This window comes from Prionailurus viverrinus, unplaced genomic scaffold (genome assembly GCF_022837055.1).
Source record: "Prionailurus viverrinus isolate Anna unplaced genomic scaffold, UM_Priviv_1.0 scaffold_40, whole genome shotgun sequence".
Classification (NCBI taxonomy): domain Eukaryota; kingdom Metazoa; phylum Chordata; class Mammalia; order Carnivora; family Felidae; genus Prionailurus; species Prionailurus viverrinus.
In genome coordinates, this window is record NW_025927608.1 from 4,628,864 (window position 1) to 4,641,227 (window position 12,364).

The 12,364-nt window shown below is 52.2% G+C and overlaps 1 long non-coding RNA gene across 2 annotated transcripts in view; it reads left to right on the forward strand.

Annotated features, from left to right (window-relative positions):
* Positions 1–12,364, forward strand: part of LOC125159027 (uncharacterized) — a 58,447-nt gene that overhangs the window by 19,049 nt on the left and 27,034 nt on the right. For both annotated transcript variants that reach the window (XR_007149657.1, XR_007149656.1), the window contains exon 3: positions 8,774–8,891. This is a non-coding gene — a long non-coding RNA (uncharacterized LOC125159027). The remainder of the gene's footprint in view (positions 1–8,773; positions 8,892–12,364) is intronic.

Genomic DNA, 12,364 nt, shown 5'->3' on the forward strand with positions numbered 1-12,364 from the left:
ATAAGTCCCTCATCCAGTTCCAGTCATCTTACCAAATGGTGGAAGTGGAGAAGGGGAGGTGGGTCATAGCTCATGATTGGTGATGAAGGACGGTCCATGAGGTTGGGTTAGGGTTAGGGTTAGCGGTTAGGGTTACGGTAGGTAATAGGGATTATGTTTTGGGGTTAGCGTTAGGGGTCAAGGTCAGGGATAGAGGGTTATGGTCAGGGTTAGAAGATCATTGTCATGGTCAGCGTCAGGTGTTAAGTGTTAGGGTTTAGGGTTTGGTGTTAGGGGTTAGGATTTAGGTGTTAGTGGTTGGGGTTAGTGTTTAGGATTAGGATGAGGGTAAGGGTATAGATTTGGGTTAGGGTGTAGGGTTTAGGGTTCATGGTTAGTGTATAGGATTTAACGTTAAGGTTAGGGATGTGGTTAGGGTTGGGATTAGGGTTAGGGATAGGGTAATGGTTAGGTTTTAGGGTGAGGGTTTCGGGATATAGGTTAAAGGTTAGGGTTAGGAGATTGGGGTTAATGTTCGGGTAGGGGTTAGGGGTTTATGGGTTAGGGTAGGTTAGGGTTAGAGTTAGTTCATGAGGCTCCAGGCCCTCAATCCACAGTAGAGGATTTGTTTCCCTAAAGTCTGAGTGGAGTATATAGAGAATGTGCCGGAAAGGATTAGTCTTGGGTCCCAAGGGCAGACAAATGTATTGGCCACACTTGGGGTAGGCCTAAGGAATCCTCTCTTGCAGGTGTAGTCGCGCTTTGGAAATGATATTGTGATATTCCAAGTTACATGCTGAGAATTTCTGCACTGATTCAAGACCCGGCGTGCAAGCCGTTTTCTGACGTTGCAATTCGGTTATCATGCGGAAAAGACCTTAAGTTACAGGTTTCAGTCCAGGGAGGAAACCAAGGCTGAAGTGACTGCAGATTCGTGATCTCCGTTGAGGGCTGAAGAGAGGGTCCATGCAAAACATTGTTCAGGGGGAGCGATAGGATTCGAGATAGGTTTAGGGTTATATTCAGGGTTCTGTTTAGGGTTAGGGTTAGGGATAGGACCCAGGAGATTCCAGGTACTGGGCAGTTGTCTCCCCGAAGGGCTGACTTGAGGGCCCAAGGGAGGGTGCTGGTCAGGATCAGTCTTTGGCTGACAAGGCCACACAACTCAAAGGGCCCCTGGACAGGGTGGCCTCAGGAATCCTCTCGGGCAGCGGCGGCTGGGCCTGGAAATGACATGGTGAGCTTCCAGGTTCCATGCCGAGTGAGCCTGCACCGCTTCTGGACCCCAGGTGCGTGGTGTTGTCATACTTTGGTATTGGGTCCCCATGGGGAGAGAGCCTTAGCTAGGGTTAGGGTTCGTTCCAGGGACGTCGCCAGGACTGAAGCGACTCCGGTCTCGTGATCTCCCTCGAGGGCTGAAGTGAGGGCCCTGAGACGGGGCGGCTCAAGTGTAGGGTTAGTGTTCGATGCCAGCTTAGGTTTCGGTGGAGAGTCCTGATTCGGGATAGGGTTAGGTTTAGGTACCAGGAGGCTCCAGGCGCCAAACACACAGCAGGGCAGTGGTCTCCCCGAAGGGCTGAGTTGAGTGCAAAAGGGTGGGTGCTGGTCAGGATCTGTCTTTGGCTGCCAAGGCCACACACGTCGATGGGCCCCTGGTCAGAGAGGCCTCAGGAATCCTCTCGGGCACCTGCAGCCGGGCCTGGGAAACGACATGGTGAGGTTCCAGGTTCCTTGATGAGTGAGCCTATACCGCTTCTGGAAACCAGGTGCGTGGTGTTGTCAGACTTTGGTATTGGGTCCCATGGGGAGAGAGTCTTAGCTAGGGTTAGGGTTAGGGTTCGGTCCAGGGACGTCGCCGGAGCTGAAAGATTCCAGTCTTGTGATGTCCCGCAAGGGCTGAAATTAGGGCCCATGCAATGTGGAAGCTCAAGTGTAGGGTTAGGGTTTGAGGCTGGCTTTGGTTTTGGTGGAGGTACCTGTTTTAGGTAGGGTTAGGGTTAGGTCCTATGAGGCTCCAGGCTCTGAATCTACAGCAGGACAGAGGTCTCCCCGAAGGGCTGAGTTGAGGGCAATAAGGAGGGTGCTGGTCATGATCAGTCTGTTGCTGCCAAGGCCACACACTTCGATGGGCCCGTGGTTAGGGAGACCTCAGGAATCCTCATGGAAGCTGCAGCCGGGCATGCGAAATGACATGGTGAGCTTCCAGGTTCCATGCCAAGGGAGCCTGCACCGCTTCTGGACTACAGGCGTGTGGTGTTGTCAGACTTTGGTATTAGGTCCCCATGGGGAGAGAGCCTTAGCTAGGGTTAGGGTTAAGTCCAGGGACATCACCAGGGTCCAAGTGACTCCACTCTCGTGATCTCCCTCAAGTGCTGATGTGAGGGCCCATACTATGGGGCGGCTCAAATGTAGGGTTAGGGTTTGAGGCCAGATTTGGTTTTGGTGGAGGGTCCCATTTTGGGGTTAGGGTTAGGGTTATGTCCCAGGAGGCTCCTGGCGCCAAACCCACAGCAGGGCAGTGGTCTCCCTGAAGGGCTGAGTTGAGGGCACAAGGGAGGGTGCCGGTCAGGATCAGTCTTTGGCTTCCAAGGCCACAAAAGTCGATGGGGCCCTGGTCGGGGAGGTCTCAGGAATCCTCTCGGCAGCTGCAGCCGGGGTTGGGAAATGACATGGTGAGCTTCCAGGTTCCATGCCGTGTGAGCCTGGGCCGCTTCTGGACACCAGGCGCGTGATGCTGTCCGACCTTGGAATTGGGTCCCCATGAGGAGAGAGCCTTAGCTAGGGTTAGGGTTCGGTCCAGGGACGTCGCCAGGGCCGAAGCGACTCCGGTATCGTGATTTACTTCGAGGACTGAAGTGAGGGACATGCCACAGGGTGGCTCAAGTGTTGGGTAAGGGTTCGAGACCTGCTTTGGTGGAGGGTCCCGATTAGGGGTAGGGTTAGGGTTAGGCCCCAGGAGGCTCCAGGCGCCGAACCTACAGCAGGGCAGTGTTCTCCCCCAAGGGGTGAGTGGAGGCACAAGGGAGGGTGCCGGTCAGGATCAGTGTTTAGCTGCTAAGGCCACCCATGTCGATGGGCCCCTGGTCGGGAAGGCCTCCGGAATCCTCTTGGGCAGATGCAGCCCGGCCTGGGAAACAAAATGGTGAGCTTCCTGGTGCCTTGTCGAGTGAGCCTGTACCGCTTCTGGACCCCAGGCTCGTGGTGTTGTCAGAATTTGGTATTGGGTCCCCATGGGGAGAGAGCCTTAGCTAGGGTTAGGGTTCGTTCCAGGGACGTCGCCAGGACCGAAGCGACTCCGGTCTCGTGATCTCCCTCGAGGGCTGAAGTGAGGGCCCTGAGACGGGGCGGCTCAAGTGTAGGGTTAGGGTTCGATGCCAGCTTAGGTTTCGGTGGAGAGTCCTGATTCGGGATAGGGTTAGGTTTAGGTACCAGGAGGCTCCAGGCGCCAAACACACAGCAGGGCAGTGGTCTCCCCGAAGGGCTGAGTTGAGTGCAAAAGGGTGGGTGCTGGTCAGGATCTGTCTTTGGCTGCCAAGGCCACACACGTCGATGGGCCCCTGGTCAGAGAGGCCTCAGGAATCCTCTCGGGCACCTGCAGCCGGGCCTGGGAAACGACATGGTGAGGTTCCAGGTTCCTTGATGAGTGAGCCTATACCGCTTCTGGAAACCAGGTGCGTGGTGTTGTCAGACTTTGGTATTGGGTCCCATGGGGAGAGAGTCTTAGCTAGGGTTAGGGTTAGGGTTCGGTCCAGGGACGTCGCCGGAGCTGAAAGATTCCAGTCTTGTGATGTCCCGCAAGGGCTGAAATTAGGGCCCATGCAATGTGGAAGCTCAAGTGTAGGGTTAGTTTTTGAGGCTGGCTTCAGTTTTGTGGAGGGTCAGGATCAGTCTTTGGCTGCGAAGCCACACTCGTCGATGGGCCCCTGGTAGGGAGGCCTCAGGAATCCTCTCTGGCAGCTGCAGCTGGGCTTGGGAATTGACATGGTGAGCTTCCAGGTTCCATGCCAACTGAGCCTGCACCGCTTCTGGATCCCAGTCGCGTGGTGTTGTCAGTTTGCTATTGGGTCCCCATGGTTAGAGCGCCTTTGCTAGGGTTAGGGTTCAGTCCAGGGACGTCGCCAGGGCTGAAGCGACTCCGGTCTCCTGAGCTCCCTCGAGGTCTGAAGTGAGGGCCCATGCGACGGGGCAGCTCAAGTGCAGGGTTAGGGTTCGAGGCCGGCTTCGGTTTCGGTGGAGGGTCCCCGTTCGGGGAAGGTTTAGGGATACGGTTAGGTCCCAGGAGGCTCCAGGTGCTGAACCCACAGCAGGGCAGTGGTCTCCCCGAAGGGCTGAGTTGAGGGCACAAGGGAGGTGCCAGTCAGGATCCGTCTTTGGCTGCCAAGGCCACACAGGTCGACGCTCCCCTGGTCGCGGAGGCCTCAGGAATCATCTGGGGCAGCTGCAGCCGGTCCTTGAAACGACATGGTGAGCTTCCAGGTTCCATGCCAAGTGAGCCTGCACCGCTTCTGGACCACAGGTGGGTGGTGTTGTCAGACTTTGGTATTGGGTCCCCATGGGGAGAGAGCCTTAACTAGGGTTAGGGTTAAGTCCAGGGACATCGCCAGGGACGAAGCAACTCCGGTCTCGTGATCTCCCTCGAGGGCTGAAGTCAGGGCCCATGCGATGGTGCGGCTCAAATGTAGGCTTAGTGTTCGAGGCCCGCTTCGGTTTTGGTGGAGTGTCCCGTTTCGGGGTAGGGTTAGGGTTAGGGTTATGTCCCAGGAGGCTCCAGGCACTGAACCCACAGCAGGGCAGTGGTATCCCTGAAGGGCTGAGTTGAGGGCACAAGGGATGGTGACGGTCAGGATCAGTCTTTGGCTGCCAAGGCCACACACGTCGATGGGCCCCTGGTCGGGGAGTCCTCAGGAATCCTCTCGGGAAGCTGCAGCCATGCCTGGGAAAGACATGGTGAGCTTCCAGGTACCTTGCCGAGTCTTTCTGCAGCTCTTCTGAACCCCAGGTGCGTGGTGTTGTCATACTTTAGTATTGGGTCCCCATGGGGAGAGAGCTTTAGCTAGGGTTAGGTTTCTGCCCAGGGACGTCGCCAGGGCCGAAGCAACTCCGGTCTCGTGATCTCCTTCGAGGGCTGAAGTGAGGGCCCATGCGATGGGGCGGCTCATGTGTAAGGTTAGGGTGTGAGGCCGGCTTCGGTTTCAGTGGAGGGTCCCGGTTCGGGGTAGGTGAGTGTTAGGGTTAGCTCCCAGTAGGCTCCAGGCGCCGAACCCACAGCAGGGCAGTGGTCTCCCCCTAAGGCTTAGTTGAGGGCACAAGGGAGGGTGCCGGTCAGGGTCAGTCTTTGGCTGCCAAGGCCTCATAGGTTGACGGTCCCCTGGTCGGGGAGGCCTCAGGAGTCCTCTCAGGCAGCTTCAGCCGGGCCTGGGAAACGACATGGTAAACTTCCAGGTTCCATGCCGAGTGAGCCTGCACTGCTTCTGGACCCAAGGTGCGTGGTGTTTTCAGACTTTGCTATTGGGTCCGCATGGGGAGAGAGGCTTAACTAGGGTTAGTGTTCGGTCCAGGGACGTTGCCAGGGCTGAAGTGACTCCAGTCTCATGATCTCCCTCGAGGGCTGAAGTGAGGGCCCATGCGATGGGCAGCTCAAGTGTAGGATTAGTGTTCCAGGCCGGCTTCGTTTTTGGTGGAAGGTCCTGGTTTGGGGTAGGGTTAGGGTTAGGGTTAGGTTCCAGGAGGCTCCAGACACCGAACCCACAGCAGGGCACTGGTCTCCCCGAAGGGCTGAGTTGAGGGCACAAGGGACGGTGCTGGTCAGGATCAGTCTTTGGCTGCCAGGCCACACACGTCGATGGGCCCCCTTTCGGGGAGGCCTCAGGAATCCTCTCGTGCAGCTGTAGCGGGCCTGGGAAATGATATGGTGTGCTTCCAGGTTCCATGCTGAGTGAGCCTGAACCACTTCTGGATCCCAGGCACGTGGTGTTGTCAGACTGTGGTATTGGGTCACCATGGGTAGAAAGCCTAATCTAGGGTTAGGGTTCAGTCCAAGGATGTCACCATGGCCGAAGCGACTCCAGTCTCGTGATTTCATTCGAGGGCTTAAGTGAGGGGACATGGGACGGGGCGGCTCAAGTGTAGGGTTAGGGTTCAAGGCTGGCTTAGGTCTTGTTGGAGGACCCTGTTTCGGTGGTAGGGTTAGGGTTAGGGTAGGCAACCTACCCTTCCAGGAGGCTCCAAGTGCCAAACCCACAGGAGAGCAATGGTCTCCCCGAAGGGCTGTGTTGAGGGCACAAGGGAGGATGCCGTTTAGGATCAGTCTTTGGTTCCAAGGCCACACAAGTCGATGGGCCCCTGGTAGGGGAGGCCTCAGTATCCTCTCGGGCAGCTAACCCGGGCCTGGGAAATGACGTGGTGAGCTTCTAGGTTCCATGCCGAATAAGTCTGCACCGTTTCCGGACCCTAGGTGCGTGGCGTTGTCACTTTAATATTGTGTCCCCATGGGGAGAGATCATTAGCTAGGGTTAGGGTTCAGTCCAGGGACGTTGCCAGGGCCGAAGCGACTCCGGTCTCGTGATCTCCCTCGAGGCTGAAGTGAGAGCCCATGCAACGGGGCGGCTCAAGTGTAGGGTTAGGGTTCGAGGCCGGCTTTGGATTCCTTGGAGGTGTCTGGTTGGGTGTAGGTTTAGGGTTAGGGTTAGGTCCCAGGAGTTTCCAGGCGCCAAACCCACAGCAAGACAATGGTCTCCCCATAAGGCTTATTTGAGGGCACAAGGGAGGGTGCTGGTCAGGGTCAGTCTTTGGCAGCCAAGGCCACACAAGTCTATGGGCCCCTGGTCGGGGAGGCCTCAGAAATCCGGCAGCTGCAGCCGGGCTTGGGAAACGACATGGTAAGCTTTCAGGTTCCATGCCATGTGAGCCTGCACCACTTCTTGACCTCAGGCACGTGCTGTTTTAAGACTTTGGTATTGGGTCCCCATGGGGAGAGAGCCTTAGCTAGAGTTAGGGTCGGTCCAGGGACGTCCCTAGAGCCGAAGCGACTCTGGTCTTGTGATCGCCCTGGAAGGCTGAAGTGAGGGCCCATGCGACGGGGCGGCTCAAGTGTATGATTAGGGTTCGAGGCCGGCTTAGGTTTCAGTGGAGGGTCCCGGTTCAAGGTAGGATTAGGGTTAGGGTTAGGTTCCAGGAGGCTCCAGTCCCCATGCCCACAGCATGGCAGCGGTCTCCCCGAAGGGCTGAGTTGAGGGCACAAGGGTGCGTGCCGGTCATGATCAGGCTTTGGCTGGCAAGGCCACACAAGTCGATGGGCCCCTGGTCGGGGAGGCCTCAGGAATCATCTCGGGCAGCTGCAGCCGGGCATGGGACACAACATCGTGAGTTTCCAGGTTCCATGTGGAGTGAGTCTGCACCGCTCCTCGACCCCAGGCACGTGGTGTTGTCAGATTTTGGTATTGAATTAGTGTTAGTGTTAGGGTTAGGGTTTGGTTTGGGTTTAGATCCCAGATGGCACCAGGCGCTGAACCATCAGCAGTGCAGGGGTCTCTCCGAAGGGGAAATTGGATATTCACGTGTATAAGAATAAAGCTTAACACCTTATTTTATACCGCTCCAAGAATTAACTTGAAATGGATTAACGATGTAAATGATGGTACAGAAACAAAATTCTTCCTCATCGTGTCAGCTCTTACTATGCCAAGACGGAGCTGTTGAGGTGGTGAATATCTGGGTGGAGAGTAGTCCTGGACATAGAAGACTGTGTGTGTGGAACAGACTGTCTTTAGTGGTGTGGAATTATCCCTCTGGTGCTTTAATATTAGCCACTTCCTTCCCTAAATTTGCAGACACAGATAGTATCATGCTGCTAGCAATGCACTGCTTTGTCTCCTCCAACTCCTAGAAATTCTAGGTGGGACCCCTTGAGAAGGGTGCAGTTTAGTGGCACTGATGCTGCCTTGTTGAAACCAGGTGGAGAGGAAGGAGACAGGTACCATTCCGGCTTCACTGGGGTTCAGGTATGTTAGTGTTTGTGTTGGTGTTGTTGTTGGATTTTTCACCTTTTACCCTACCAAATCTCAAAAGTTTAATTTCTGTCCTGCAGGTCCACGTGGTTTCCAGGACATTTCCTCCTTTCCCAGAAGTGCCCTCCATGTGATACCCCGTGAGCTGACATTTATCACCACCCATGGGCTTTGTACCACCCCCACCTTCTCCAAACTGGGGTCCTCTGGAACCTCACCTTCCTCCTCCACCATGTGGAAAGATGATATGACCAGTATAAGTTGACTTATAAAACACGTTGTGTCTTTTACTTGTTATGTGTTAGGAGGAGATTCAGTGATGGCACCACAGGGCTTTCAAGTCAGCCTAAGTGAGGACGTTGTAAGGTTCTTCAAGTTTCTCAGGACATGCATGAAATGGGCAGTCATTTCCACGTAGTGAGCTGGGCAACACATGTCTCTGATAGAGAAGGAAAGAGGCCTTATACATGCTGACAGACATAGCACACCCTAGGATGTAGCTGGTACAGACACCATGTGCTGGGCTGTCTGAGGGATGAAACACCCCCCTAACATACTTTCTAGTGAGTTGAGACCTGAGCTGTTAACAGCTGCTTGATTAGTTATAAAAACACCTGAACCAGGGCCCTGTAAACCTTCCTCAAGAGACAGGATCAGATCTCCCTCTTGTCCTCAAGAGTCACCGGAGGCACATGAAAAATGCTCTGTCCCTGGTAAGGGACCCGAGAGTGTGAATGAGTTGAATATAATGAAACATGTGGTGGATGGTTTGTTTTTCTTCCACACAGTCTATGCAAATCAGAATCAACCTCCATCCACGTCCATCCTTTATGAGACCTAAGACGTGATGCAGCTCCCATGGGCAATATCAGTGGTGTCTCTACCAAGGATGCAGAGAAAGACAAGGTAAATTCTGTTGCCAGTTTCAGTTGCAATACTTTCTGGAAACTTTTATCTGGCCTTGTCTGGTTTTCTTTTTCCTCTGGTGTCTTTACTGTTTGATTTACGTCCTCACAAGCCTCCAGGCTTCTCCAGTGTAACATCATCATGTTAGCTAGTGCCTCTGGATGCCACAAGTGCATGGAGGCTGAGGACCACGTGGCTCTCACTTAGTGTTTGTGGAAATAACTTGAGGAGGATGACACTTCACTGCAGCCTCAAGTCTTCTGGAGCATCTGACTCCTTCCACACCTTCTTTACACAGGATTATCCTGATTATTTTCATTTTTTCCTATTTCAGTGTAGGCCATGAATTTGTTCAGAATGTCTTCTATGAGCCTTGTGACTGGAATAGATAAAAACTCTTTCCAACATTATATTGTGTGCTTTGTGCAGTGCTGAGGTTTCTTAGAAAAATTTCATAATTCATTACTGGTCCTTCTGTGTTGGTAAATGTATGATAGAGAATTTCTCCAGTTGTCCCCTAGGTGGAAATACTCTGAATTTTCAGAAGTGGCACGTGTAATAAAAAATGTACGTGGAACTGCAGTCGTGAAGGGAGAGAATCAGTGATTACCTGCAGGGCCAGTACATCACAGAGTTCTTCAGTTGTGTTTGAGCAGGTTCTCTTGTGTCCCGGGAGCAGCTGTAATTGGTACTTTGTCTCATGATACCTTATGGGAGTTTTACACCTGAAATTGAGACATGTTTGTGTTCATTCTTTTATGTAGAATTTCTACCTCCCTTTTACAATGGCACAAAATACCTCTGCAACTCATATTATATTTAATAGCTGAATTACCTGTGAATTAAGATAAACATACTTGAGACCAGTGAATATGCACAGGTAATGTGTTTCCCTCAGAAAACACATTTTCAGGTCCCATGCTGGACTCCAGGAATCCCCATCTCCTCAGAGGTCTCTGTGGCCTTGCACAGAAGATGTCTTTGTCAGGGAGGGAAGCAGAGTGAGGACAGGCATGGGATGGCAGGTAGATCTTTGACCTTGGGGTGGCCCTGGATCTCTGTGCGGTTCTGGTCATTTCTTTCATTCCTTCATGTTCTGTCTGTTCTCAATGTGCAAAGAAAAAGTCTGCAGATATGGTGGAAGAGGACACCAGAGGGATCCTGGACACAGATACCTGCCTCTCTGGAATACTTTCCTTTATTAGACTCGCATTAATGCCATCAATATTCTAGAATAGGACTCCTTGGCTTTCTGCATTTGTAAACATGTTCAGTGATGTTTGGAGATGGTAGTTTCTCCTTGCAGCATCTGGTACTTTCAGGCTATAGGTGGGACCTCATGGAAGGGTAGAGTTTTCTGACACTGATGCTCTGTTCTACTAGAACCCATGAATGAATGAGGGGCCAGGTGCTGACACCTGCATCATTGTGTTTCAGCTCCTGTGAGCGTTCTGCTTCTGTCTGTCATACCAACACAGCTGTCACTTCTGTTCTGTAGGTCCCTATGTATGCAAGAGGACCTCCTTCTTTCCCAGGTCCACCCTGCAGAGATACAATTTTCACTGTTCATGGGCTCTATGGGCTACCTCCAGCTCCTTGATGGTGGGACAGGACCCACCACCTCCACCTCGACTATTTGTGAGATGAACTGAGCTGTATGAGTTGACATGTTCAGCATGTTCAGCTTCTATGTTGTTGAGTCTTTGAGAAGACGTAGAGATGGCCTCACACGATTTGTAATGCAAGGGTGCTGCTGGATGAGGACACTGTTAAGATTCCTCAAGTTTCTCAGGACATACATATGTTGGGCTGTGTCATTTCCATTACTGAGCTGGGCTGCATATATCATTTGTGGAGAAGGAAAGAGTCTTTTAATAGAAAAGCAGGCATATCAGTTCTGCAGATGTGCCCAGCACACAGTCCATGTCCCTGGCTCTGTGAGAGATGAGGCAAACCCTTACCATCAGGGGCTTCAACTGTCCTAATGGGGAGAGAGTCACGTGCGTTAAATTACATGGAGCTTCTGGTCTACAATAATGGCAGCTCCAGTAATGGGTCCTCAAGTACAAGAGACGGAGACATGAAACTCATGGAAATGAATTGGAGACTGTGCATGAGAAGGGAGAGCTGAGATGGTACAGAGAGGAGGGTGTTGGACTCAGTGAAATGGAGTTGGAGGCCATTTGTGGCAGGGCCCACAACCTGGGCAGGGATAGTGAGCGCAGAGTGGCATCCACACAGAGCTGCTGTATGGGTTCAAGGATAGTCCATGCAGGTATCATCTCTGAAATGTCATTGTGGCCAAAGTGCACCCAGTTCATTATCTAAATAAAGACTGTTGTTTCTCTTGGAGGTTCTTCTGAAGATTCTGGATCCTTGTGAAAGAATGCCCTGGAGCTTTGTAGTTTTCCTTGGTTCTTATGGGATGCTTGTCTGCCTAAGTTTGTGTGCCTCTGTGAGACTAAATGTGATGAAAGGTTGTAGATTAGCTGTGTGGCTTCCTTGGCCTTCAGCCTGAATCAGACTCTTAGCAGGGAAATCAGGGTTGGCCAGGAAACGCCCCTGCTGGAATCTTGTCACCGCACGCCTGAACCTACTGTCACCATCCTGCATGAAAGTTTACATCTCTGAAACTTCCCTCACAATTTCCAGAGGCACTGCCTGTGATCCTGCTGTCTCAGCCCTAATGCCAGCTCTCAGTGGGGCCATCTCAGAGCCTCAGCATTGTAATCTGGGAAGCAGGAACAGTGTTGGTCTCTGAGGTCAGTGCGATGAAGAGGTGGTTAAGCACATAAGGAATTTGTAAAATGTATGGGATGAGTGTGAATTCACCCTTCTCAGGGTGGAAATGAATGTATCTGCACACAGAAGATCATCAACAGATGTTCATTCAGTTTCATGAAACTAAGGGTATAATGCCTGAGGTTGGGAGATTGGCAATTCCTGTTTCCAAAGATACAACAACGACCCCTGTGTTTGTTCTATTAAAATTCAGGTCCTACTTTACAAAGAAGGAAAAGATAAGTATGAGAATGTGTATATTCAGGCATCTACATCTAAGATCTGAGGTAGACATACAAATGCAGCCACACAAATATGTGCTCATCCAAGGCCACAGATGTATTGTAGAAGACAAAATGCATAGAGGAGAACAGAAGATCCCTTTGCAATAAGTCAAAATCACTTTGACGTAGAGGACAATCCGTTTGAAATTTGGAGAGGACACTGAACCATTACAAACCAGCTATGGTTATTATATATTTAGAGATGGTGTCTAATCTGCCCCTTGGTCTGAATGCTTTCCCTGCCTACCCTGTCCACTCCACTTTGTCCTTCCTAATGTCCCCTAATACACTTGTCACAGTTGTGTTTCTGTGTCAGCGTCAGCTTCCAGGAAAATCAACACTCATTCCCCATCAAGCGTACACTTTGGGGTTCCTGTATATGCATTCAGCCAACACATAGTATGTACA